The following is a 10,270-nucleotide window of genomic DNA, read 5'->3' on the forward strand; positions in this document are numbered from 1 at the left end:
TAATTGATATGATCGAAGGGCAATGGCCATGCAGCCAGTTATTTAGATATCTTACCAAGGGGGAATTTCTATACTTGGTTTTTAGAAAAAAAGCCTCCCCTAGGTAAATTATCTAAATAACTGGCTGCATAGCCATTTCCAAATCAAAGCTCCGATCCTTTGCATATTGCGGTCATGAAGAGTGTGGAATCTTCCTTTGTAATGCATTTTTATGGTCGTGGATAATGGTAAATTGTGTATTGATGCATCTTAGGGGTCCAAGGACCCATGGTTTATCAGCCGTTTGACTTAGTGATATTTTGTGAGGCTGAGGTTTTATGGAGGGAAGCTTCCTGAGAATTAAATGTCAGATCCTATGAATTTTACATTGTATTTCATTGTAAAAGTTTCAGCTTCTAAATTTAATGATTGTGCAATTGATAAGATATTAAAAAAAAATTAAAATCTTTTCAAATCTTTGATTGTGGTGGAAGTAAAAATTTATCGATCTTTGACATGTGTCAAAACTTTCTCCTAAGACGGTGGGACAGTTTTCAACCCCACTCCATTTCCAAGTACTCAAATTTAGAGTTTTGAAAAGGAGGGACTACTACTTTGAAATAAAAAGATTATCGCTATTTTTTTCTTGGAACCTTACGTGCCTAAAAAACATAGCTGTAGCTTCTCGCATGGGATCCTTGAAAAAGAGAGACTAACCTGAAGTTGAACTTAAAATAGGGTGGAACAAGTGTATACAAAATCTCAATGAATTTTGTAATGTGAAGTCTGCAATTTTAAGGGAAAACCATTTGATTGACATGTAAAAATGACAGTAAGGGAAAACCATTTGACTTACAAGTAAAAATGACAAAATAGTTGAAAAATAATCTTATAAAAGAAAATAGACATGTGAAATATTATTGGAAAATCAAGTGTCAGAATTTAAAATACATGTTTGCAAGATTTACATAGAGAAATTGTTTTGAAGGCGGGGTTCAGGGCCTAGAGTGCTCTTCTACTTTTGAGGAAGTAGAGGTTCTATAAAGAAACATACATTTAAGTTCAAAATATATCTGGAAGGTAAGTGATGAGAGTTGGACTAATGACATTTTGACATACTAAAGAAAGGAACTATATTGTGATGTTTAGATGTTAATCAACAACTAAAATTAGGGTGCTACTCTTGACAAATTGTCCGTTCGAAGGCATAAAGATACCACACATCAACAATAGATTAATATCAAACCTAGCCTAGAACTAAGAGATAAACATAGGCTATAGATTATTAGCCTATACTCTTGCAAGTTAACACCATGGTACTGAGTAGTACCAGTCAAAAGAGAATAAACTTAAAAACCATCCAAGATTCTAACAATACGATTAACACACCCAACAAGAGTTTAAAATTCCCTTAGATAGAAATAAAAATTATTTAGGCAAGCTCTAAAGGAGTAAGGGGTCTAAACCTCGTTGATAAACTTATGTGAAGATTTAATGTCACAACTCGGTATAGAAAACATGGGACCAATCATCAGTGAGGAATTTAAATAATTCCTTGTAGTTACCCTTGTGTTCATCTTCACCAAGAATCTTACATTGAAATAGGCAGAGAGAGGTCATAGAGACATGCATTACACAAAGATTGAATATGGAGATGCTTGTAAGTTTTCTTTCAACTTTAGTAAGACTATCCACCTCATTCCTCAAGTTTTGTCAATCCGACATTGAATCTACGTTAATGTAATGACTCCATCTTTTAGCTTTCACGTTCTCCAAAGTCTAAGTGGAGCATAAGAGGAAATTAAATTAATTTCTTATAAAGTCATTAAATAAATTAAAATTAAAAATTAAAAGGTGACTTTATATTTAATTAATTTAATTAATTATTGTATTACAAGGGAGAAGCTTCCAGAGTGTATTAATTATTCGAAAGGTGGAAGCCTCTAGTAATTTAATTTTCTAGAAGCACAATTAATTATTATATTGCAAGGGAGGAGTTTCTAGAGAGTGCATTAATTATTGGAAGGGGGAAGCTTTTAGCACTTGCAGTTAATTAATGTTTTAGTTCCTTCTAGAAGGGTGAAGGAAAAGGATAAATAGGGGTGAGAGTCTCATTGTTGAGCATGAGATTTTTGTGAATGACATTTGATAAAAGCTTGGATGTGTGAGTCACATATCTTTCTTGGCAATAAAGGACTTTCATCCTCTCTTGTAACATTCTAGATGTCATTCCCTTGGGGTTTGGCCTTTGGAATACATTGCTTTGTACTTGATTTTATCATTTTGAGAACTAATATAATTTCAACATCGGTTCAATCTTCAATTTGCATAAAAAATCTATTTCAGCAGTTGGTTCAATTTTTGGGCATTTCCAGGGTGCCCATTACAGTGGTATCAGAGCTTGCTTGCAAAGTGTTTGACGAAATGTCAAACAATTGAAGTATAAAGATTTTGGTGTTTGAAGAAGTTATAACCTGTTGGGGTTATTACAGTGGTATTAGAGCCGTTTACAGAGCTGTCCATTTCGGTGGTATCAGAACCATTTCTAGGGTATCCATTTCAGTGGTATCAGAGCTCATCACAAGGGCCCATTACAGTGGTATCAAAGCTATAAGTCTTGCCATCCTGTGGAGATCTTAAGCATTTATATTTGAGCATGTGACAAGGGCTTTATAATTTTCGCAATACCAGAGCAAGACAAGGTAGGAGTTTAGACTTGCAGAACGAACAAGGTAGTTCATCCGTGCATAGGTACATACAATCCAGTCATATCGACACAAAGGAGATATTTTTTGAACAAGATAGCAGCATGGGTGACCGAGATGATATGTAATGTAATGTTCAGATCAAGAAAATGTAATGTTCAGGTTATTGGATACATTAGAGGAGGGGCAACGTATGCAACAAGAGTAGAATAGGCAAATGGATATGATGTCGCAGCTTATGGCTAGATAGATGGGCATCAATATTAATCCAGGTGATGCCAACATTGGAAACAACAATAATAGAGGCAATGATAATGGAGGCCGAGGCAACATTAATGGTAATAATGGATATGACAACAATGGGAATGAGGCTGATAACTTTAGGAATGTTGCACGCCCAACTCAAACAATAACCTCGAGACCTCTTCTACCCACCTTTCCACCCAAAGATCCAGTTCAACCAGCTAATGAACTGTAGATTACAGAGTTACATGATCAGTTCATAAGGGATTGGGAGGCTAGTGAACTGGAGTTTTAGGCAGACATTTCTCTCAAAGATTACTTGGACTTGAGGATGAGACACATGCCTAGATCAGGAGGAAGAAGTCAAAACCTTGAGCTGAGAAAGAAAGCTGGAAAACTTTCTTTACCTTATTATCATGCTTCAGGGAAGATGACCACACAAACTTGGGTGCAGAAGATGGATACATACTTGCAGCTGAATCCTATGACTGAAGAGGAGGCTATAAAGTATGCGGCTATTCACTTGGACCAACACATGAGTGGTGGCACCATGGCATGGTAACCTTGGGACATAATCAAATCACATCTTACGAGGAGTTCACTGAGAAGCTCATAGAGAGATTTGATACCAGGGTCCTGAATTACAGTTTAAGGAGTTGGCACAACTCAAGTAGTGGGGATCAGTTGAGATGTATATCAATGAGTTTCAGAGGTTAGCTGTGTTGGTCACAGATATTTCAAAGAGAAGGTTGGTAGTGTTGTTTATGGATGGACTCTCAAAACCCTTGTGAGGACGGGTCAAGGGGCATAACCCAGCGATGTTACAGGAGGCCACTAAAAAGGCTGGAGACTTAGCACCTTCTTCATTAAGGAGTAGATTTCAGCACATGGATTCTTATATGAAAAAGGACAAGAAGGGCAAATTTTTTTTCACAAGGATGCTTAGCCAAAAAGAGATAAGTTGGATAATGACACCTTGAATGATTTACGAAAGAAGTAGTTATGCTTTCATTGTAGAGAGCTTTGGGATTTATCTCATAAGTGTCCTCTCAAGGCTAAGACAAATCAAATGGAGTATTTCTCAGCAAAAGAGTCATAGTCAGAGAGGGAGGATCAACACTCTGATTCAGATGAGGATAGCACTACAAAGGAGAGCAACATTCTCGAGGATGAGAAGTCATTAGCATGATTAACAGGGGCTCAGAAGACAATCACATTTAAGGTTAGAGGTACTATCAAAGGGCAAAAAGTGCTCTCACTCATTGACACTAGGGCTACACATAATTTTATAGATGCACAATTGGTAGCCAAGAGAGGTCCACGGACTGAGCAGCACACCAAATTTAGAGTTATGGTAGCTAATGGTGACAAACTATTATGCACTCGGAAGATATCTAATCTTCACATCAGGTTTGGAGATGGCTATGAGTTGGAATATGAGTTCTATGTGGTAGACATGGGAAACTATGATGTCATCCTTGACATGGTACAGATGGCCTCACTAGTAGAGTTCACACTTAACCTAGCAAAATTGGAGATGAAGTTTCAGCATGAGGGAAGAACTATTGTACTTAGGACTTTCAGATGGGAGTTGCAGAGTAGTTTCCTTGAGGAGAATGCAGAGACTTTTTCAGCATAATAACATAAAGTGGGTAGCATAATGTTTCACTATGTCAACTTCACAAGAGCCACAGGTGAAGAGTCATTCGCCAGATATCTAGGAGATACTTGACAGGCACACTAAGGTATTCGGTGAGATTCCGCATGGGGTTCCTCCTGACAGGGGGATAGAGCATGTTATTGAGCTCAAGGAGGGAGCCAAACTAGTCATGATTACTCCCTATCGTCATCTTAAGAAACATAAGGATGGGATAGAGAAGGAAATTAAGGAGTTGTTGGAAATAGGGCATATCAGGCCTAGTAAGAGCCCCCTTTTCTTCAGCAGTAGTGTTGGTAAAGAAGAAGGATGGTACGATGCACATGTGCATTGATTATAGGGTATTAAATAAGAAGACCATTAAGAACAAATATCCCATCCCACAAATAGATGAGCTGATTGATGAGTTACATGGTGCATGCTTTTTTACAAAGATTGATCTATAGTTAGGGTATCATCAAATCAGGATGAGGGAGGAGGACATTGAGAAGACAACTTTTTGGTGTCACTATGGCCACTTTGAGTTTTTGGTTATGTCGTTTGGGCTAACCAATGCTCGTGCTACATTCCAGAGTTGCATGAATCAGGTATTTAGGGAGCAACTTAGGAGATTTGTCTTGATTTTCTTTGATGACATTTTAATCTTTAGTAAGACTTGGGAGGAGCATTTACAAAATCTTGAGATGGTGCTGTCCACTTTAGAGAAAGAGTCATTGTATGCCAAGGAATCCAAGTGCGAGTTTGGGATGACAAAGCTACTATACCTTGGGCATATCATCAGTGCAAATGGAGTTTGGGTAGATCCTAAAAAGATTAGGGCTATTGTTGATTGGCCTACTCCTACGAATCTTACACAACTTAAGGGATTCCTTGGTCTTTGCAAATTTTACAAGAGATTTGTTAACAGATTTTCACAGATTGTTGCACCCTTGATAGACCTTACTAGGAAAGGGGCCTTCACATGGACAGAGGCAGCTCAGAGAAGCTTCGATCATTTCAAGAAGGTGATGTCATCATGTCCGATACTAGCTCTACCAGATTTCACAAAGCCATTTGAGCTTCATTGTGATGCATCAAGAGATGGGATTGGGGTGGTATTGATGCAAGAGAAGCATCCCATTGTTTTTGAGAGCAGGAAGTTCCATGGAGTGGAGAGGAGCTATTCCATCTATGATCAGGAGATGTTGGCTATAATGCATGCATTGGCTAAGTTTCAGTCCTACCTAGTTGGGGGAAAGTTTGTTATCAAAACCGATCACAACAGCATCATATACTTCATGAGCCAACATGATTTGAATGATAGACAATAGAAGTGGATTACAAAGTTATAGGCCCATGACTTTGACATTGAGTTTGTCAAAGGTAAGAAGAATGTGGTGGCCGATGCTTTATCTAGGAGACCTCATATTTGTACTGTAGCTAAGATTACTGGAGATTGGAGAAATAAGATCACAGAAGAGTATGTGGGGGACACTTGGGTTTCTGGAGTAATTGCAGGCACCATACATGATGATCATTACATGGTGATGGACGGATTGATAAAGTTTCAAGGTAGGATATATTTGATTCCTTCATCATAGTTTAGGGAGGTAATACTGAAGGCATTTCATGATGCACCTACAATCGGAAATCCAGGGGTCTTTAAGACCTATAAGCAGATCCGTGAGCAGTTCACATGGAAAGGGCTCAAGGATGATGTTTGGAAGCATGTCAGGGAGTGTGCAATTTTCCAGCAGAATAAGGGAGAGCACACATATCTTGCAGGGTTGTTACATCCTTTGTCCATTCTGAATAGGAAATGAGAAAATATTTCTATGGACCTCATCATCGGGTTACCACAAGTACAGGGGAAAGATTGCATCTATGTGATAGTTGACCGGTTGACGAAGTTTTCTCACTTCTTTGCTATTCCATCCACTTACACAACAACATAGGTGGCCGATCTTTTCTTCAAAGAGATATTTAGGTTACATGGGCTACCTAGTTTCATTGTCAGTGATCAGGACAGTAAATTCATGAGTACTTTTTGGCAGGAACTTTTTAGGTTGTGTGGTACAAATCTTACACCTAACACTAGTTATCATCCATAGACAGATGGGCAGACAGAGATTGTGAATAAATGGGTGGAAGGATATCTGAGGAACTATGTGACTGCAAAATAGAGGGCTTGGGTCAAATGGCTACATATGGGAGAGTACTGTTATAACACCACTTATCATATGTCCATCAAGATGACTCCATTCATGGCACTGTATGGTTATGAAGCGCCTAGTTTCATGGATTTGGTTTTGGGGGATAGTAGAGTGCCCAAAGCAAAACACTTCTTGTAGGATAGTTAGGATATTTTGAGGGTGCTCAAGGAGAATATACAACAAGCCAAAAATTAGTAAAAATTCTATGTTGACTAGCACCAGATAGAGTGCAATTTTGAGGTTGGGGATATGGTTTACCTGAGGCTACAACCATACAGACAATCATCACTCAAGAAAAGCAGAGCAGAGAAGTTGAAGCCTAGGTTATATGGCCCCTACAGAGTGATTCGCAAGGTGGGTGAGGTTGCTTACGAGATTGAGCTTCGAGAGGGCAGTCAGGTGCATAATGTGTTTCATGTGTCAAGGCTTAAGAAAGCCATCGATCAGAGAGTTGTGCCTTCAACATAATTACCACCATTAGATGAGGAGGGAAAGCTCGTATTAATTCTTGAGGCTATTCTGGATACTAGGGAAAGGACTATGCGAAGCAGGATGATTAAAGAATATTTAGTCAAATGAAGATATTTGCTAGAGGAAGATGCTACTTGGGAGAGTGAGCAGGTGCTACAACAAATAGGATTGAGATTTTTTGAGGACAAGCAATTCCAAGGAGGGTAGACTGTAATGATCCCATCTTTTAGCCTTCACGTTCTCCAAAGTCTAAGTGGAGCATAAGAGGAAATTAAATTAATTTATTATAAAGTCATTAAATAAATTAAAATTAAAAATTAAAAGGTGACTTTATATTTAATTAATTAAATTAATTATTGTATTACAAGGGAGAAGCTTCTAGAGTGTGTATTAATTATTGGAAAGGTGGAAGCCTCTAGTAATTTAATTTTCTAGAAGCACAATTAATTATTATATTGTAAGGGAGGAGTTTCTAGAGAGTGCATTAATTATTGGAAGGGGGAAGCTTCTAGCACTTGCAATTAATTAATGTTTTAGTTCCTTCTAGAAGGGTGAAGGAAAATGATAAATAGGGGTGCGAGTCTCATTGTTGAGCATGGGATTTTTGTGAATGACATTTGATAAAAGCTTGGATGTGTGAGTCACATATCTTTCTTGGCAATAGAGGACATTCATCCTCTTTTGTAACATTCTAGACGTCAGTCCCTTGGGGTTTGGCCTTTGGAATACATTGCTTTGTACTTGATTTTATCATTTTGAGAACTAATATAATTTCAGCATTGGTTCAATCTTCAGTTTGCATAAAAAATCTATTTCAGTAGTTGGTTCAATTTTTGGGCATTTCCAGCGTGCCCATTACAATGGTATCAGAACTTGCTTGCAAAGTGTTTGATGAAATGTCAAACAACTAAAGTATAAGAGATTTTAGTGTTTGAAGAAGTTATAACTTGTTGGGGTTAGTACAGTTAAAGCTAAATAAGGTTGGTTTCTCCTCAAATAACAACATTTCAGTAGCAGGATTGATATGCCCCTCCATTATTTTATTAGAAACACGAGTCGAGCTATTGGAGTTGGGCTTATTCAAGCCAACACGATCATTAGTCTACATCTCCTCCATTTACTTAATTTTTCTTAGTCCCCTCATCAACAACTTGGTCCCCTTGTTCTGTGTCATCCTCAAAATCATAAGCCACAAATAACATTTTTCCTTTCTTCATAGATCTGTTGGCCACTCTATTTGCTCTTTGGGGAGGACTATGCCCCTCTTCCACCTCCTCATCTTTATTCACGTTAACCTTCAGAACAAAGAATTTATCTTTTTTTTTAGGGTAGGGAGAAGCCCTTTTCCTTTACTCTTGGAGGTTGTTAGCAAATAATCTTTTCCCTCTAGGCCCCGCTTAGGGCTAATTTTATCATAGCTCAAAATTTCTAGAGTGGTCGGGTGGTAAACAATTTTACTAAAACTTTTAATACCTTTTTTCTTAGTCTGGCCAAGCATGCCAATAATGTTTGTTGGTGGGGCAGATTACGACAAAGGGTCCTTATAGACGATATGGGTTCAAGAGGATAGAGGGACAAGTGAAAATTATATAGCCTAAAAGTGAGTCCTTGGTGGAAATAGTTTTGGTTTTTAACCCCGATAAATACTACCCTTGACATCAAACTCAAATATCTAAAGGGAATTCAATTGGAAGAATTGGAAAGAGATGTGTCGTGCAATTTGACACTATTGCCCATTTAAAATGGGGAGCCCTTCTTCCTTTGCCAATTAGTGTAGGTAGTTTAGATTGCAACTTTTTTGTTTTGCACCTTAGGACTTTCTAAGGAGGGTACACAATAAGGATTGAACTGCTGAAAGGGATCCAAGGATTATAACATCCTCCAAACTCCTTAACAATAATCCTGGCCCTTGTCATAGTGCGGGCTCAACACAGGCTTCCTGAAATGCACAAAATGATTAACATCAAAACATGTCGTGTCATAATGTTTGATTACTGAGGAGTAAGTGTTAGAAAGTCAAGTCCACCAACATAATCAAGAGGGGGGGTGGATCAATTATGCATTTAAAACAACTCTCAAAATCATTATTAATTCTGAAACATGTAAACAAAAGATGCAACAACCATACAAAGATAATCATGCACAATAATGCCAGATATGTTAACTAGAGAAACCCTTGATTAGAGGGAAAACCTTGGTGGGAATGACGCTCACAAGATTATGTACTAATATAAAGGTTCCTTGTGAATGGACTCTATTAGGAGCAGATATAATACAATTAGTACATATGAGTCCCTATTAGAAGACTTTGAATCCCTTTCAGGAGATTCCAACCTTGTTAGGAGTTGTGCCAATCCTGTTAGGATTTGAAAAGAGGACAATTAAACACACTATTCAAATAGCCTCAAATTGTCTTCGCTAAACTATATATTGCAATAATTTAGAGGATGAGTCCATTTAGTCATAAAGATTAAAACAATCCTCACTCCTCCCTAGGAAAGTCACCCCTCCTCATCATCTCGTACTCCATTTAGAAAACATAACTTAACATCCATTTGATAAACTTTGAATTTCTTGTTTTAGATTAAGGTAAAAACAGGTTTTGAAGGGACCCAAAACCCTTTAACATAAGCAAAAGATCAATGTTAAGCACCACCAAGTTTTACAAGGACTTGAAACTCAAAGTTTATCGAAAGACACAAAAAATAGGTTTTACATGGACTCGAAACCAAAAGTTTAAACCAAACACACCCAGGTTTTACAAGGACTTGGAACCTAAAGTTTAAACAAAAGCTGGAAAAAATAAAAAATAGAACCAACAAAACCACATGAACCAGCAACCAGCACATCAACAACCACGACCAACACCTACAACAACTCTTTAATGATCTTCTCCACCTCCTTACCCACTTATGCAGTACTCTGGACAATATCAACCGTGGCAGAACCAAGAACCTCAAGTGCTTCAGTAATCGTTTTCCTCATACTCTGCCTGATGCAGAGATAGCAAATGGAAGCAAGAA

The sequence above is a fragment of the Cupressus sempervirens genome, chromosome 10, assembly GCF_028749045.1.
Source record: "Cupressus sempervirens isolate cs-2001-9-10 chromosome 10, ASM2874904v1, whole genome shotgun sequence".
Taxonomy (NCBI): Eukaryota; Viridiplantae; Streptophyta; class Pinopsida; order Cupressales; family Cupressaceae; genus Cupressus; species Cupressus sempervirens.